Genomic DNA, 20,052 nt, shown 5'->3' on the forward strand with positions numbered 1-20,052 from the left:
GAAACCAATCAATTATTTTTAATTCAGCCATAACCCTAAACCTAACACTAAATTTCCAAATTATGGGTAGAATAAGATTTTGGAGTGAAATTATCACACAAATGACCTCTAGCTTAATTTTTATGCAGTCTATTTCTGACTAAAATCCTGTGATCTCTTTCTTCATTCTCTGCAATTACTCTTAATATTCTCTCCCATCTTCCTGGTTCTACAAGAACAGTCAGTTAAATTCTGTGTACAAGTTTCTATGAATTTTGCCACCTAAAGTCCTGATATCTTCCACATTCTTCCAAAAGACAACATTCCCAGGTTCTACCTTGCAACAAATTCACCTTTGGTGTTTCTTTGTGGTTCTAACTTTTTTTTAGCCAGCTGTGATTAAATTTTCTTACCAAAACATCTCAGGCAATGAATGTTTTTATTTGACTGATTGAGTCAGATCACACTCCATCATTTTGGGGGCTTAGGAAAGAATCTCAAGGTAACATTTAAAGATGAAACCCCCCCCCCAAAAATACTTACCTGGCAGGGGAGATACCATGATCATGAAGGTGGTTTTCCCAGGGCGAGGCTTATCCATTGCACTCTGAATGTGCTGACCCCTGCAATTTCCCCAAATGCGGGAAACTTGACTGCATAATTTGTGGTAGTGGGGGACTGCGTTTGCGCTCTCCCCTGAGGAAAAAAAAAGATGAAACCCATGGGAAAAGATTGTTTCCTGGCTTTCTCTCTTGCCTAGTTACTGTGTCTTGATCAGTTAGCTCCCTTTTCTAGCCCAGGACAACTTTTTTAGGAATATTGCCTCTTGGTGGAGGATCCTTCCCACATCAATCATCAATCAATACAAACTTTCACAGACATAACAGCTTCTGACTTTTACAAATAAAGCCACTATGAACATAGTTCAACAAATATCCTTTTGGTAGGATGAAAAATTATCATTTACATATATACCCAAGAGTTTTATAGCTGGGTCTTGAAGTAGATTGATACCAAATTTTCTGAGGATTGCATATTAATTTCCACAATGGCTGTACAAGTTTGCACTTGCAATAGTAATGATTCCCATGCTCCATGTCTTTGCCAGTGTTAGCTGTCACTTGTGTTATTGATCTTAACCATTCTGACAGGTGTAAGATAAAATCTCAAAGTAGTTTCAATATGTTTTTCCCTGAAGACTAAGGATGTTGAACATTTCTTCAAGTGTTTCTCAGTCACTTTAGATTCCTCTCCTGAGAATTCTGTTTAGAGGTACACCTAATCATAATAGCATTATTTGGGTTCTTGTTGTCTAGTTTGTTGAGTTCTTTATTATCCTGAGTGAGGCAACTCAGAAACACATTGGCAATCATGGTATGTACTCACTTATAAGTGGAAATTAGCAGTTAAGTAAAGTACAATCGCTGTGAACACAATTAATCACATTATAATCCATGGTGCACAGAGGCTAAATAACAAAAATGGCTCTGAGAGAGATGTATGGATCTTCATGAGAAAAGGAAATAGAATAGTTTTGTGGGTCCACTGGAATCAGGTAGGGATGGAAACAGGAAGGGGAAGGTAAGAAAGAGAAAGAGGAGGAGAAGGCAAGGGGAGATGACTGGAATAGGGATGATTTTAGCAGGGATCATGGAAATAGTGCAATGCAAACTTTCTGGAACCTATAAGGGTGGTCTCAGTGAGGACTCCTAGTAATCAAGAACACAGAGGCTGAACCAGCCCTCTTCTGTAATCACATAAGGCTCCAATGTTAGAAATGGCGCAACATGCCAGCCACAAAACCTTAGAACCACACTTGTCCTGCCTGCAAGATATGCTGGGGCACTGGTGGCTCAGAGAGATTCTATAGTGGACAACAAATGACTTGTGTAAATTGTAGCCCAAGCTGTGAGAGGCTACACATATTCTTGAATAATCAGAAGCTTACACACAGACCCCTTGCTTGCTCATGAAAGGCTACTTGGATATATTTCATGAGAGTTGTCTGGATGTCTCTGTTTTTAGCCATGTCTTTATCTATGAATGCAAGTTTTTTTTTGTGACTTTTATTCCCTGAAAGAGTTTGCTGGAATATATAAACTGAAAAAAAAAACTTATAGGATAGCGCAATGAGAGAGAACAGCATGATAAGAACAACATGAGAGAAATAAGAAATGAAACCATCAAGAAAGCACATGAGTGTCCTGACATTCCATAATACCCCTCAGATAGAAAAGTCACAGTTTCACCAGCCTGTGGATTTCTCTTTGACTCTTGAGTGCTGTTGTAAAGGCTGGACCTTGGGAGCAATTCTAGGAAACTCCAGTTTAGATACATTTCATGAGAGAATACATTTTTTTAAAAAAAGAAAGTAAAGGATATGGGCAAAGTGAGAAAAGTTTGGAACAAAGCAAGACTAAAACTCAGCAGGGTAAACAACAACTACTGTTATCTTTGTCTCAGACAGGTGGGTCTTCATTCTCAAAGGGCTTAAATAACTCTGTCCCTGAAAACTTTCATACATGTTTCTCCTTTGCTACTTCCACTCACTGTATGCAGCTCAGTGACAGATTTCTCATAGGCTGGGTATCTCAATATTCTATCATCTCAAAATCCAACAATGGCTTCATCTTCACAGCTTCATGCAATGGACTCTCACAGTCTCCTCACTTGGTTTTTGCCTCTGCCAAACCCAGATTGTGCAACACTGCTGAACTGAAATCACAGAGAAAAAATCCATAACCTGTTAGTATTACATCTTTTTCATCTACATCTTTCTTGTTCACAGAACCAGTACAACATGGATTATCCCCCCACATTAGGCTTCTAAGTTGTAAAGGATGCTATCATGCTCGGATAAGAGATACAACAAATTCTGTATGAAGTTGCTTCTTTGAATTAAGAATCAAGTTAGCAAGTTCCATAAATAGAAGACTTAGAAATATGGAATCTCATACTTAGCTTACCTTCCTAGGCTTTAAATGCTGAGAAGGGCTTCTCTTTATTTTCCTTTGTTTATTATTAAGAAATTTTCTATTAATTTTACATACCACCCATTGATCCCACTGTCCTCCGTTTTCTCACCCTTCAGCTCTTCCCCCAACCCACTCCCCATTCCCATCTTGTTCAAGGCAAGGCCTCCCATGGGGAGTCAGCAGAGCCTGGTATACTCAGTTGAGGCAGGTCTAAGCCTCTCCCCCCTTCATCAAGGCTGTGCAAGGTGTCCTACCATAGGTACTGGGCTCTAAAAAGGCATTCATGCAACAGGGATGGATCCTGACCACACTGCCTGGTATCCCCTTAAATAGTTCAAGCCAAGCAAGTCTCTTGCCTATGCAGATGTCCTAGTCCAGTCCTATGGATGATCCACAGCTATTGATCCACAGTTCATGAGTTGCCACTAGTTTGGTTTGGTTGTTTCTCTCCATGTCCCCATCATGATCTTGATGCCCCATGCTCATAGAATCCCTCTTTTCTCTCTCTTTGATGGCAATCCTGAAGCTTGGCTGTGGATTTCTGCATCTGCATCCATCAATTACTGGATAAAGGCTCTATGATGACAGTTAGGTTATTCCACAATCTGATTCCTGGAGTAGGCCAGTTCAGGCACCCTCTCCACTATTGCTAGTACTCTAAGGTTGGGTCATCCTTGGGGATTCCTGGGAAATTACCTAGGACCCTGTCTCCCTCTTTCATGGTATCTCTTTCTTTTCTCTCCCACTCTGTACCTCTTCCAGCTTGATGATCCTGTTTTCTTATGTTTTCATCCTCCATCTCCTACCCCATCCCTCATCCTCATCCCTATCTCATCTCCCTTCCCTCTAGAGATATAGTAATATAAACAGCTTGGTGGTATTGGCATAAAAACTGACATGTGGGTGGACCACAGGAGTCTAATTGAAGTTCCTGATATTAATCTGCACACCTGTGAACATCTGATTTTTGACAAGTAAGTCCAAACTCTAAAATGGAAAAAAGAAAGCATCTTCTTTATGGTGCTAGCATAATTGGATGTCAACGTGTGGGAGATTTCAAATAGATCCATATATGTTACCTTACTCAAAATTCAAGCCCAAGTGGATAAAAGACCACAACATCAAACCAGTTACATTGAACTTTATAGATGAGAAAGTAGGAAGTAATCTTGAAAGCAGGGGCAGAGGAGATCACTTCCTAAATACAAAAAACAGTAGCATAGACAGTGAGAGCAACAATTAATAAATGGGACTTCCTGAAACTCAGGAACCTTTTGTAGGGCAAAGATACCATCAATAAGACAAAATAACAGCCTACACAATGGGAAAAGATCATCACCATCCCCACATCTGACAGAGGGTTGATCTCTAAAATATATAAAGTATTCAAGAAACTATACATCAAAATACTGAACAATTCAGTTAAAAAATGGGTGACAAAATTAAACAGTGAATTCTCAACAGAAGAATCTCAAATGACCTGAAAAACTTTTAAAGAATTGCTCAGCATCCTTAGTCCTCAGGGAAATGTAAATCAAAATGACTCTGAGACACCATCTTGCACCTGCTAGAATGGCTATGATTAAAACACTCTAATAACAGCTTATGTTGGAGAGAATGCAGAGCAAGTAGAATGTTCTTCCACTGTTGGTGGGCCTTCTCTTTAATAGTGTTAAACACCTTGAAATTTCCTGCCTCTGCTTCACCATCCAACTGCCATTGGATACTATCTCATGCTGTTTTTCTCTATGTGTTGGATTAGAGAAGAATACAGTTTTTTAAAAAGAAAAAAAGGGATGTGAACACTGAGTTTTTATTTGTTTCTGCACCACTTGTTTCTTTTCCACTGGAAACCAGATTCAGTCACCAGTAATATACACCCAACAGAATCAATGCTTTGTCCAAAAAATCAGCCAATCACTTTTTAATTCTGCCTTACTCGATTTCTCAGAGAATGAAGAAAATAGGAAGGATTTGGGAACATAGTATTGTACAAATAACCTCTAGCTAAATTATTCATGGAATCTATTTCCCACTTAAATCCTATAACCTCAAGCTCCACGGTCTGCAATACTTTAAAAACTTCCATATCCCCTCTATAAAAATATAGCCAATTAAACTCTGCATGCTGCTTTCTATGGCTTTGCCATCTAAAGTCCTACTGTCTTCCACATTCCTCCAAAAGACCACATTGCCACATTCTACTTGGCAACAAAATTATTTTTGGTGTATCACATTTTGATTCAACTTACTTGTTTCTTGCTGTGGTTAAATTCTCTAATCAAAAGCATCTCAGGTAATGAGCAGGTTTATTTGACTGATATTGCCAGATCTAATCAACAATTGTAGAAGCTTAGGAGAGAAGCTAAGAAATGAAGGCAAAACCATGGGGAAATTGCATTTACTGGAATTCTCTCTTGCTTGGTCACTGTCATGTCCTAAGCTAGATCTCTCAAGCATCTCAGGACCACTTACTTAGGACATGGAAACCTTAGTGGAAGAGCTTTCCCACACCAATGAACACAATTTCTCACAAACATAGTAACTATTAATTCTGATCTGGGTAGAGCCTCGATTGATGTTTCCTCAGATGATTCAAGGCTATATAACATTGACAGTTGAAGCCAATTAAGGCAGAGACAATAACATTAGAAGGTTTTAAATAAACAAACCCCAGCCAGGCGGTGGTGGCGCATGCCTTTAATCCCAGCACTTGGGAGGCAGATCCAGTCAGATCTCTGAGTTCGAGGCCAGCCTGGGCTACCAAGTGAGTTCCAGGAAAGGCACAAAGCTACACAGAGAAACCCTGTTCTGAAAAACAAAACAAAACAAAACAAAAACCCACACAAACCCCAAACATTAACCACGTCAATCACTTAAGCAACAGAAACCTAAACATGAAGGTGGCAACAACTGGAAAATACAGATTTGTCTAGAAATGAAAAGTGAGTTTCTAAGATCAACAAAAGAAAACTAAAACTGTCTCTGCACAGAAACTTTTGAAGTAACAAAAACTCAAAACACCCATAACATCATATAGCAAATATTCTGCAAAAATATTGGTGAAGTTCCATCAATTTCCAGAGAAACAATACATCTAGATGACAATAAATAAAATCAACAACATAGATGGCACTACCGATCAAACTTGACATAAAAACTTATCTACAAATACATGTCACTGTCCCTTAAACAGGAACATATTCTTAACAAAATTAGCCACAATGCACTCTAGTTTTGTCTTTGGAAATAATAGAAAATGGGTTGAGAGAGGAGAGCTTTTCTGTCAAAGCTGGAGAGATTTGAATGAAGCTTTCTGATGTTTTAACTTTTTAGAAAATAGTTCTAATTACTAAAAGGATCTAATTATCTTATAATAAAAATGAGGTAAATTTTAGGATAACTTAGGCACCATTTTGTTTCCTATGACTGATGACTATCTGTAAGTCTCCATCAGAGTGAGAAAATGAAAACTTCTCCAAACCAAATACAAGATAACAGATTTTTTTTTTTTGGTTTTTTCGAGACAGGGTTTCTTTGTGTAGCTTTGTGCCTCTCCTGGAACTCACTTGGTAGCCCAGGCTGGCCTCGAACTCACAGAGATCCGCCTGGCTCTGCCTCCCGAGTGCTGGGATTAAAGGCGTGCGCCACCACCGCCCGGCAAGATAACAGATTTTTAAAGAAACAGTGTATGATTTGCATTGCACACCTAAAGCAAATTGTTTTGCTCTGATTGCTTTATGAGTCACAAGAACTTTTGAAAATTTTATCTCCATATTTTGTGTATGTTTGTATGAGGAAGAATGTCCTCTATGTATATGCAGGTGACATATAAGAAAAGAGTGTGTCACATCCACTGATTCTGGAGTAGCAGGTGGTTATGAGCCTCCCAACTTAGATATTGGGCTATGAACTCAGGTTATCCCCCAGAAGAATACATGCTTATCACATTCCCAGCCGTATATTACTTTTTATCCAATAAAATAAGACTTCTACAGATTAACAACAATAAAACCGAAATTTATGTTGCAAGCCACAAGAATATATTATAGACCTCCAGCTGTATATAATAAAGCTATACCTAGAAAGTTCAAGGAATTTTTTTCTAGAGGGATACCATTTATCAGTGAATATTTGGTGTTATTTAGCTTTTAGTATATCAGCTGTCTTTTACTATGAATTTCTTGTGTACTCATGTACTACTAGGACATATGGCAAACAATACAATCTTATACCTACTGCTGATCTTCTAGGTAGCACCCCTACAGAGCCTAGGAGACAGGCAGACTGTAGATTCATAGCTTTGTTTCTTGCACATATGAGGCTCAGACCATTGCTTTCCTTCAGGCCTAGTGGCATGGCAAAGCTATTGGCTGAAAACAAAAGAGATTTTTTGCATACCCAGGTGAAGTAAAGACTAGCAGAATTTCTGATCCAGGCAGAGTCATGTGGCCAGGGAGAGGAGAAGAAGGTAGAGTTTCTGTAGATGATAAGGAAGACTAGGTCAGGCTGAGGGTAAGGAGCAAGAAAAAGTTCTGAAGACTGTAGATGGATCTGAATCAGATCAGGAGATGGGAAGATGAATGTAAGATGGAGGACAGAGGAATGGAAGATGAAAGTGAGGTTCACAGCATATGTACTTATCTATTACTATGGCTAGGAGAGGACAGAATAGGAAGTGATAGAGAAGAACTGAGTGTCAGAACAGAACTGAAGCTATATAGTTAGAAGTTGGTTATGGCTGGGCAGTGGTGGCACATACATTTAGTCCCAGCACTTGGGAGGCAGAAGCAGGCAGATCTCTGTGAGTTTGAGGCCAGCCTGGTCTACAGAGAGAGATCCAAGACCGGGACCAAAACTACACTGGAAAGACCTGTCTCAAAAAAGAGGTTTGTTATAGAGAAATAAAGTAAACAGACATAATAAATTGGTGTACATAGATTCCTTGACCTCAGATAACCCCACACCAGACATAGCATCTTCCCCTAGACTCTTGGAAGGATTTGCTCATGGCAGGACCCAGGGAAAATTCTGATAACATGGAAGTAAACAAATGATCGATGGGAACATAATGCATCAATATTAAGAGGTTTTTATATGGTAAATTTGCATCATGAATTGAATGTAATACAAAGAAATGCCTCAACAATTTATGACAGGATTCCTGGTTCTAATTCTCTATGCAAAGTGGAAACACTCAGAATGCTCAACAGTATCATGAAAAAGTAATATTGACACCATGTGACTTCTTTATTTACCACAAAGCTCCAACAATCAAGAATATGTACAATATTTGTGAAAGAATAAAGGAGCTAGAGAGACAAGAACAAAAGCAGGAAAATATAGTCAAATTATAATTAATTAAAAGACCAAAGGAAACTCATCCAGGAAAAGTGTGATCTTGACCAGTGTTACAGCTGCCTACAATTCTATGTGTATAGAAATTAACACAGACTTGACAGATTCCACAAAATCATCTCAAACTTACCTTTAAAGCTTCTGACCTTCCAGCTACTACTGACATTTCTTTTAAACAGAGAGACTTCAAACTCCAGGTTCTCTTGTCAAGTGGAGGTAATCTCCTGCTATGGCTCTGCAAAGTCTCATGTACTCTTGTGGTTCCAGGTAAATCCAGCCAAACTGATGCCCAATCACAAAAAAGGCAGAATAATTTAATGACTATTTCCTGCCACATGGGTTATGGCACATGATCTGGAATCAGCTCTATCCACCTGCCTAACAACATGCAAATATATTACATATATCACAGCCTCCCATAGCCAGGACAGCAGAGTCTCCCCCTCCTCACAGAATCCACACTCAGGTGTCTCAGAGAAGAAGGGCCATTTCCCAGATCACCACAGGGACCAACAGAACTAGTCTGGCTCATGGTCCCTCAAAGTCACAGAAGCTCTGACAGCGCAGCAGAACTGTTCCTCTTGATCTGGGGTCAGTGGTCCCCACACTCATCATAGCATGGCTTGTATTCTCCCTCACAGCTCCCTATAACAGACCCAGAGGAACATCTGGAAAAGAACCTACCAGCTATGTCCCATTGGTACACCCAATTACTAAGCCTTCCCAAAGCCTCACATTAGCTAAAGCTACTGAACCAGGACTCAGGAAAGTAGCAGCCCCCTTCTGAGTGATCAGAGATCAAATGACATAAAAAGCAGAGGCCTTCTCAGCTCTGCCCTTCCATACTAAGGGGAGACAGGGCACTAATTTGGGATATTTGTATTGTAGTAGAAAAACTCCCTGTCTCCCAAAGCAATTTCTGTTCCCCTTCCAAGATACATAGTCCTTTTTGTACAAATACACGCTGACTGTCCAGTACAGGCAACTCTTTACTTCATAGCTGGGAAGTCCTCCAGCCAAACACAGGTCACATTCAAACAGTAACTGTTGCTACTGAGTAACTGTTAAAGAAAAATAGACCATGAATTAGAAAACAACTAGTGGTCAATTGTAAGGCTTGTGGGTAGGAAAGAGACCATGGACATGACATAGTCATAATCTCAAATAAATATTTTGAAAAATTGGGATAGAATATTTGACCACATATTTCAGATACTAGAGGTTTTTGTGTGACAAAACCAAAGATTACTCACATGCATTTTTTTCCTGAGGCTATACATCATAAACAAGGAAAATAGCAGTCCTGTTAGACAAGGCCATACCATTTTACCCAGATCTTCTATATTGGTTGAACAAGTGTAACGACAGTAATTTCATTGTGCTACAAGGTAAGTCCTTTATCCAGATTACTGAATGATCTGGTCTATGGACCCCAAGAAATGGGCAGTCAGGACATATATGGAGAATCTAAAATTGATTACATGACTCCATGTTGCTAATCTCAACTACTGTTGAAGCAGGTAAGCTCTCACCCTCCTTCCTGGCCCCACCTTTCTGCAGTCACTATATCAGCTAAATCAATTTTAGGACATGTCTCTGTTGATTTGTTTGTCACCCACAAAAACCAGAGAGACTGGTGGACACTAATTAACTGGTCCATTTTCCCTTCTCACTATACCCAGCTTGGAAGGTGTTGCAGAACTCTCTTCCCATCACTGGGCATGAGACAGGAATAGGTATTCAAAGCAAATCACCATTACATACCATGAAGCAAGCCTGGGCTACAGGGGACACTGCACCACACAGAAATCAATAGTCAACAGCTCTTGAGAGACAGAAATGAAATAATTATTGACCTAGAAACATTAAAGAACAGAAACAAATAGATAAGGACAGTAATACACTTTAAAAAATGTTAAAAATCATAACAGTAAGCTAAATTTTGAAATAATAAAGTAATGTATTTTTTAAAGATAAAACACTTAGGTATATTGACTTGAAAGAAGAGTGGGACCTTCTCTAGTAGAGGGAATGTCATTAATAAGCACCTGTTGACTGCTGAGATCTGTAACCTGATACACATAGTTACAGTCAATGGCCTTTTTCTCATACCTCTGAGCAGACATAACTGTGCCAAGCAGGACTGAAACTATCTGCACAGGAGCATTGCATAATGAAAAATTCAATATCCTTTGGTGAAAGTTGATCTTGCCAAATTGTACACCAATCAATCTGGTCTGTCTTCATTCACAAGACATCAATTAGTACATACTGGGAAATTACAAAATCTCTCCCCCTGCTACAATTAGATCCTCTTAAATAATGGTGACTCCAGAAGCTGACTGCCTACCCTGCTTCCTCCAGCAGTGTACACAACAAACTATTCCTTCTATTCTGGTCTGAAGGGAGAAACCATGCTCCACATGCAAATCCTTTTCCTTTTACTGCAATGGATATTCAAATGCATGACTCAAAAGGATAAGTTTGAAACTCTGAGGTGATACACTCATTGAATTTAAGATTTTTAATGTGTAATATTGAGGAGAGGAAAAGTCATTGCCATAGAGAGCAACAAATTGGGACCAAGGCCACTTGTGTCAACATAAGAGAGCTTGTTTCAGAAACATTTTTCTAGCAGGATCAAAATACTTGTGTTCTAGAATTAACATGCCTTCCCAAGGAGAAATCACTTCATAAACTTCAGAGATTAAAAATGAAAAAATCTCTTTAATGATAGCCTGTATCCATCTCCAGCTAATGCTAAAAGAGGAGCCAGACTAGAAGTGATTTTGGATTCCACATATTCTATCAACCTTGGGACATTTAGATTCAGGTTCCAGGGTATACACTGAACAATTTAATTAGGGACAGAAGACTGCAAGTCTACCTTCTTAGACAGATGGGAGACTTACACAGCAAAAATATTTCCAAAATTGTTTCTTAAGTACCCCAGTGATGTGAAACAGCAGAATCTTCTTCAGTGATGTGGTTCTGCGAGATTATCACAAGGGATGAGAAATGGAGGAAAAGTATAATGTAGAAAAGATAAAAGCTGGTATGGGGAGGTCTTGCACAAGCTATGTCTTGGGTCAACTAAGCTTCTTAAGAAGAATAGCACCTTTGTACTACTTCCAGGGGAAACATGGAAGGAAATGGTAAAATTCTAGGAAGTCAGCAGAAAGTATCATACAATGGAACAGACTCAGAGATGAGGCTAATTAAACCATGCTGCACAAGGGAAAACAGGGTATCTCAAGAATATTACTGACTAAGCCCACAGCACTCTGTGGAAGGAAAACCATAGACCCACATAGTAGAAAGAGTTGGTTTCTCAGGATCTGAAGCAACCCCACCACAAACACCCAGGTTCCAGACCATTGCCATTTCTCCAAAGTCTATTCCCAGGTTAGGGAAGGAGCTCGGTTTAATCATCAATACATAAGACCCTTAGGGAGAGCTCCAAAGGCCTAGGCCCCAGGCTGTTACTAGATCTCCCAAGAATTTTCCTAATCCCTGCCTGAGGGCCCAAAGGAAAACCTTGCTGGATCAGGGCAGTCTTTTACACAACAGTGTTTTATTTTTCTGTTTGCTTTATGCATTTTTGTTGTTGTTTATTGAGACATATTTTCACTGTATAACTTTTGAGTCTGTCCTAGACATACCTCTGTAGATCAAGCTGACCTCAAACACACAGAGATCAACCTGCCTCTACTTCCTGAGTGAGTGCTGGGACTAAAGGTGTGTACCCCCACTGGTCAGCTAGTGTTTTACTTTTCAAATAGCTGTCACCTGGTATCATATTGCCCATCTGGCAGAACTATGCTGCTCTCAAGGAGAAAACTGGAATGTTATGGCATACCAGGATTTAAGGTTAGTTATGACTCTGTAATGCCTCAATGAGCAGCTTGTTAGAGTTCCCTTCTTTGATATGGCATCTAGGCTGGTTATGCCTCTTGGCTGGTTGTAAATCAGTGATGGCTCCTTTGTAATGGTTTGAAGCCAAATGTCTGGATGATCCTGGTGAACAAAGGTGTATCCTTCTGTCCTACTCTCCAACAGGGCTGCCTACTATACTCTTATGTTTGAGTTTTTATTTTATTTTCTTTTATTTATTCATTTGTTTGTTTGTTTGTTTGTTTCTGAGACAGGGTTTCTCTGTGTAGTTTTGGTGCCTGTCCTGCATCTTGTTCTCTAGACAAGGCTGGCCTCAAACTCACAGAGATCTGACTGGCTCTGCCTCCTGAGTGCTGGGATTAAAGGCATGCACCACCACCACCTGGCTGTTTGTTTGCTTGTTTGTTTTTTGTAGTCCTTCCTCAGCTAAATTCATTTTGGGAGACTCACTATCTCCTAAGAATTAGTAAATCCTTTATATCATGAGTTCAACTCTTCTCTCTCACACCTTAGGGGTGGAGTGCTACCCAACAAATGAGATGCCTTTTACAACCTTCACAAAATTAACTATAAATGGATCTTACACATGAAAGTTAAACACACAGTGCTGAAGCTCTAGAAGGTACTGCAGAAACTAGGCCTCTCCAAGTTTGGCAACCTGCTTTCCATAGGTGCAGTAAAAGCATGTTTAAGCTGACTACTAGGATGTTTCTACACACAGCTCCCTGTTCCCAATTCTGTGAACAGATGGGGCCCACACAGAAGAGATATCCAGAGGCCTGCCCTGTAAATAGGAAGTTTCAAGGACCACAGGGACCTCACAGGATAGGGATTCTGGCTGAAGGATCTCACCCAGGTCTGAGAAGGACCCACCACACTGGCTCCTGCACCTCACTCCCCATGTTGTGGTTTTCCAGCTCGGCCATGTTCTCTGCTCAGCTCCCTGCATAAACTCTCACAGCACTGCTCACAAAACTGCTGGCACCAGTTTCTCTTCAAAGCCAAGCTTAAAGCTGGCCACTGGAAGGACCCAGCACAACTTCTGAATGGCAGGTCCCCTGGAGGGCCTGATTGGCTACTGAGGCCTGAGTGACAAGAGCACCTCCCATTGGGTTACACTGTGCTTTAATTCACAGCACAATGGTTCCTGATCCTGCCTTCCACCACAGACCCAGACCTTTTCTGAAACTGCAGAGCTTTGCATTTCAATAGCACTTGCCCCTGGCTCCAATAGCAGACCCTGGTATCTTTCTGCTCTCAGTAGGCACTTCCCCTTCTTCCTCCTGGACACTGTGTGGCTAGCTTGTACAGCCCACTAGACTATGTGGGGTGGAGTGATTCCCTGTCCCTCAGGTGGAAGGGTGCCCAGAATTTTAACAACTAAAGTGAAATATAAAGACATAAAATATTTTTTTTTGTGATTTCACATTAATGTCAGGTGAACTGAAGGTACATTTTACCTAGCTGTCACAAGAACTTCAGACAAGCAGGAAAGAAAAGCAGGAAGTAGATCACAAACAAGATAATAGGTCTTCCTCCCATCAGAAAGTGGGATGATGGCTCCATTGCTTTAGGAGTTTTATTTCTGAAATGGAGAGCAAACTGTTGGCAAATTAAATAATAATAAAGAGTAAGCTTCGGGGAAAGATGAATGTTTAAAACATGATAGAGTAAGTAAGAATGTGTTTATAAGCACTATTATTATTCAGTACATCTTTCTCCTAGGGCAGTGGGAAAAACAAACAAACACTGCATTATTCAAGCTTCTGTACTTGAATAGTGTTATGAATTGTATAAAGAAGGCTCTGGCAGGTAGAGAGCCAAGGTGCCCCAAAGCTGTGGACAGACAAAGGCGACATACAGACAAACTCAGTGAGGAGGTTTATTTGGTGGGGGAAGAGAAAGAGGGAAAGAGAGAGGGGGAGAAAGAGTGAGAAGTCTGAGGGTGTGCACACTTCCTGGGAGGAGAGCAGGAGAGAGAGGCGGGAAATGGGTGGAATTTTCCCTTAAGAATAAGCTTCTATGTCAGGACATAGCATGGTGCCAAGGGGCAGGATTAGAATATTAACAATAGAACTGGGAGAAGAATCTCTCTATGTGTGGAGAAAGTAGAATTATTACAATGTCTCACATGCTGTGATTGAGCTAGTCCAACAATGGCTGTCTACCAATGGAAATTTGAAAAGTCCAGTAGCTCCTCAGTCCATGTCTCACCTGGTCTTCAGGATACACCAAAATTCTAAGGAAGTAGGCTCCAATGTTAGTAAAGGAATAAACTTGGTAGCTAGAGCAAGCAGAAGCAGACAGAGAGCTTCCTCCTTCAATGTCTTTCATATATGTAGGCTGTCACCAAGAGTTGCTACCCAGAATAAAGGTGGACCTTATTCCATGTTTTTTGTTTGTTTGTTTGTTTTTGTTTTGCTTTGTTTTGTTTTCAGATAGGGTTGCTCCCTGTAGTTTCAGTGTCTGTCCTGAATTTCACTCTGTAGACAAGGCTGGCCTTGAACTCACAGATATCTGCCTGGCTCTGCCTCCCAAGTGCTGGGAATAAAGGCATGCACCATGAACACCTGGCTCCTTACTCTTGTTTATTGGTTCTTTTGAGTTTTCTGAAAGGGTTTGTCTGTGTATCCCTCGAACTCATTCTGTAGATCGACCTGGCTTCAAACTCAGAAATCCAACTGGCTCAGCTTCCTGAGTGCTGGGGTGAAAGGTGTGTACTGCCACCACGCAGCTAAATGTGGATTGATTACCTCAAATTATCTGGATTAAAGATAGGTCGTTAACTTTAAAACCTTTAAGGATAATCCCTCACACATGTATACAAATCTTGGGGTTTTAATTAGTTACAAAGGTAGTCAGTTTGACTATTGAAGATATCCATCACAAGAGACAAGACAAATGAAATGAGAAGAATTTCTTATCTACTAGAGGCAAGACAGCATGAAAGTTATTTCCAAAACAACACTTTTCATAAAAAAAGGAAGCATGTTGATTTTCCTGAGGGAGTCTGGACATGTTCATGTAGAGTTCTCCCTCTTCCTAGTTATGCTCAATTAAACAAATACATTTCTATTCATGATCACAATGTAAAAGCAGAGAAATTAAGCAACATTCTTGCCTGAACGTCATGCAGAAACATATATAATTACTTAAAATTTTGGCTTGACATGCCTCTGGCATGTTCATCTTACACCACAAGGTCTTACCTGAAAGTCAAGGAAATGACACTCTGCATGTAGATTCCTTTGGAGACTACCTGTTAATCTTGATTTTTGTTCTAAAAGATAACTACCAATGTGACAATTCTCACAGATATATAAGATGGAGAATACAAATACAGAAAACATCAAAGAAAAGTCACCTAACAGCACTGTGTACTCTGCTCCTAGATGAATGATTATGATGACTTTTATTATAGTCAGAAGAAAGCTGACTTTGCCTCTCTGCAGGCTGGCTCTCTACAAGGCCACAGGTGCTTCCAAGCAAGACCAGAAGATTTCATTTTAATTAGCCCTGGCTTCTGTTAGTCTCATGGCTATGGTATCTCTGTAGAGAATTCCATTCTTTCATTTTTCTACTTCTTTTTAAAAAAATATTTATACAGGTGTTTTTCCTGTATATGTCTGCGGAAAATACCTACAGAGGCCATAAGAGGTCAGGGGATGTCTCTCTAGAGTTGTAGCAAAGGTTAACTACCATACGGATCCTGGGAATGGAACATGGGTCCTCTGTAAAAAACCCAGTGCTCTTAATTGCTGAGCCATCTATCAAGTCCCTCTTTTTATTTAAAATTTATTTCTATAAATTGTTAATTAAAAAATATGACATCACATTCCCCTCTTATCTCTTCATTTCATGCCTTCCCAAATCCCTTCCAACTTCTTCCTTGTTAGGTATAGGTAAATAAGTTTGCAGAATACATGAATACCACCTGCTGCATCCATTTTTGCTGGCTGTATATATATTGATAATGGGCTGACCACATTGTATGGGATAAACAGTCAGGGAATTCATCCCTGCCTGAGGCTAATTCTCTCAAATGGCTGAAAATTTAATTTTAAATCATCATCAGACTGACTATGATGACTTGGACAGAAAACCTAATCAAGAACATAAAACTTAGTGTGGAAAAATACCTTAGCAGCTAAGGGCACTGAAAATTCTTTCAGAGCATCCAGGTTCCATTCCTAGTTCACAAAAAAGCACACTACTATCTGTAATTCCAGCATCAGGGGTTCTGACACCATCTCCTGGCCTCCCTAGCCAGGATAAGAGGAGACTAGACCATAAAAATGATTTTTAAAGCTGTGTGTGGTAGTGCCTTCTTTTAGTACCAGCATTCCAGACACAGAGGCAGGAAGATCACTGTGAGTCATAAACCCTGCACTACATAGTCTACATACACACACACACAAAAAAACACATGCATACACACACAGAGGAAAAGAACAAAACTGAATAACATACAAGAAAAGGAACATTAAAGAATTGAGACAATACAATATCTACTAAAGTCTTTTTTAGTAGATATTGTATTGTATTTTAGGTCTCTGCCTCTGGGGCCCATAGAATCATTTTCAAAAATAAACATGGCCATGCATGTGAGCACAAGCCATTAATACCACCAACTCGGAAAAAGTGAATATTTCATAGTGGGCCACCACCTTACCATGAAACCTGAACTGCCCATCATGACCTAGGTGTTATTGTACACACCTAGTCATAAAAAAGGACATGCTGACCAAATGCTTTTGGTTTCTACTTTTGTTACAATGCCTTCTGCTTCCAAGCATGCACCTCCAGCCTCATGGGTTGTGTCCCTATGATTAGTTGACTGAGGAAGAGAAGACTAGGGCTTGGTTTACTGATGGTTCTCTACATCATGCAGGCCCCATTCAGAAGTGGACAGCTGCAGCATTTCAACTCCATTCTAGGACAAACCTTAAAGATACTGGTGATGGGGAAATCTTCACTGTAAGCAGAAGTTCAGACAGTACACAGGAACATACAGTTTGTTTGGAAGGAGACATGGCCTAATGTACAACTATTCATTGATTGATGGGCCATACTCAATGGATTGGCTGGGTGGTCAGTGACTTGGAAAGAGCAAGGTTAAAAAGAGAAAGACATGTGAGGAAGAAGTATGTGCATAGATCTCTACACATGGCAAAGGATGTGAGGACACTTGTGTCCCATGTAAATGTTCACCAAAAGGTGATTTCAGCTGAGAAGAAGTTTAGTTATCAAATAGATAGGATGACTTTCTGTGGACAGTCAGCCTCTCTCCTCAGCCATTCCTGTCAATGCCCAATGGGATCATGACCAAAGTGGCCATGATGGTACAAATGGGAACTATGCATGGGCTCAACAACATGGTCTTCCACTCACCAAGGGTGTCCTGGGTATACCTGCTGCTGAGTGCCAGATCATCCAACAACAATACATCAAAGATCAACACTGAGCCCCAGATATGGCACCATTCCCTGGGGTGATCAGTCAGCAACCTTGTGGCAGGTTGAGTACCTTGGACCACTTCCTCTGTAGAAAGGACAACTCTTTGTCCTTACTGGAGTAGAAACTTATTCTGATTATGGATTTGCCTTTCCTACATGTAATGCTTCACAAAATGCCTTCAATGGATTTACAGAATGTCTTACCCACCAACATGTTATTCCAGAGTCCTGTTTCAGACCAAGGAACTCACTACACTCCCAGAGAAGCACTACAGTGGGCCCATACACATGCAATCCACAGTTTTTACCTTATTCCCCAGCATCCTGAAGAAGCTGGCCAGATAGAAAGATGGAGTGAAATTTGGTCTGTTGAAGATACTCTTACAGTACCAATTAGGTGGCAGCATCTTGAGGGCTGGGGCAAGGTTCTCCAGGAGGCAGTGTATGCTCTGAATCAGTATCCAATATATGGTACATTTTCTCCTATAGCCAGGATCCATGTGTCCAGTAATCAAGGACTGGTAAAGGGGATAGTTCAACTCACTATTGCCCCTAGTGACTGACTAGGACAGTTTTGCTGCCTGTTTCTGCAACACTAAGTTTTGCTGCCCCAGAAGTTTTTGTTCAGAGGCTGTTGTGCTCTTGCCAGGAGGCCCAACAAATTTTCATTGAGCTGGAAACTCAGACTGACCCCTGGTTATTTTGAGTTTCAAATGCCCTTAAAACAACAGACTGAGAAAGGAATAACATCATCATGATGGGCGATATATCCATATTACCATAGAGAAATTGGACTGTCTCTCCACAATGAAGGAAAGAAGGATTATGTCTGGAGTGCAGGAGATCCTTTGGGGCATCCCCTGGTGCTACTGTGCCCTGTGATTAAAGGCATTGGGAAACTACAACAATCTAATCCAGGAAGGATGACAAAGGGCACAGATGCCTCAGGAATGAAGATATGGGTCACTCTTCCAGGAAAAGAACCAGATGTGCTGAAGTGCTTGCAGAGGGTGGAAGAAATACAGAATGGGTGCTAGAGGAAGATAGTTCTAAATACCATCTAAGGTCATGTGACCAGTTGCAGAAATGAGGATTATAACTAAATGAGTGTATGTGTTTTATTTTGTTAATAATGCCTTTGTACAGATAATTGTATATTCTTTTAGTATACTTATAATATGTTGCAACATCAATTAAGAGAATATCATGGCCAGGCAGTTGTGGTGCATGGCTTTGATCCCAGTACTTGCGGGGCAGAGTCAGGTGGATCTCAGTGAGTTTGAGGCTCTACAGAGTGAGATCCAGGACAGGCACAAAAACTATACAGAGAGAAACCCTGTCTCAAAAAACCACAAAAGAACCAACCAACCAACCAAACAAACAAACAAACAAACAAACAAACAGAGACCACCTTACAAACACATAAGGGTCCTTGTATTATCAGGTTTGAATCTGGTGCTTTCACACTCCTGCTGAAGGGAAATGTGGCAGCAGCAGTGAGCCCAGAGGTAGAGAGTTTTCCTAGGGGAAAATTAAAATCTGGGAAATACATGCTTTGGCAACTTGGGATTGGGTAGAAGGGATATGGGGCAAGGTGATTTTTTGAAACTATTGGTTTAGATTTTGAGCATGAAAGCACATTTGAAACCATTGGGTTGGATTTTTGGTGGGGAACCACAACTTGCTAAGCAGGATTATCTGGCCTACTCAGTAGGATTATCAAGATAGATTCAAGCACCATAAATCACAGACAGAATGTCTACAGAAGTAAATTGCCCAGTATCTGTTCAAATTGTCATGGCACATTCCTGAGATCCTTCCTGGAACTGAGTACAGCAGGTAGTCTTAGGTGGTGGCCTTTTCCTAAGATGGAGTCTGTATTGCCTCTACAGTTATCAGATGTAAGTTTGAGATACTAGAGAGTTGTCCACAAGAGTCATTGCTACTATGCTAAATATATAACCCAGTTCTGATTTTATGTGGGACAGTTGTGTATGTTTAGGCATAATTATGACCTTGTTATTGTTTTTCATTTGGAAACTAATCATGACATAAGGAGATATGATTGTGTCAAGTTGATAAGTTGTGGAATGTGATTATTATTCTTAGTTGTCAACTCAATTGACTATACCTGCAATGAACTATGATTCAGAAATACAAGGCACAATTGTGATCTGGACCTTGAGGCAAGAAGAAAACTGTGTGTTTGACCCAGATCCTGAGGCTAGATGACACACACCTTTAGCCCAGAATTTGAGGCTGGAAGACACACCTTTAATCTGGATCACACCTTCTGCTGGACAGATAAAAAAGGAAAGATATGTATTAATTCTTTGTCTGTTTTAACTCACCTTGACAGCACATCCATTATTTAACTAGCATTGAAGCCT

At 40.3% G+C, this 20,052-nt stretch overlaps 1 non-coding gene across 1 annotated transcript; it reads left to right on the forward strand.

Annotated features, from left to right (window-relative positions):
• The first annotated feature begins 514 nt into the window (after positions 1–514).
• LOC128100326 (U1 spliceosomal RNA) lies at positions 515–678 on the forward strand. Its single transcript, XR_008214776.1, has one exon. It is a non-coding gene; the product is annotated as a U1 spliceosomal RNA (small nuclear RNA).
• Positions 679–20,052: the final 19,374 nt, after the last annotated feature.

The sequence above is a fragment of the Peromyscus californicus genome, unplaced genomic scaffold (assembly GCF_007827085.1).
Source record: "Peromyscus californicus insignis strain IS unplaced genomic scaffold, ASM782708v3 Scaffold_77__1_contigs__length_188664, whole genome shotgun sequence".
NCBI lineage: Eukaryota > Metazoa > Chordata > Mammalia > Rodentia > Cricetidae > Peromyscus > Peromyscus californicus.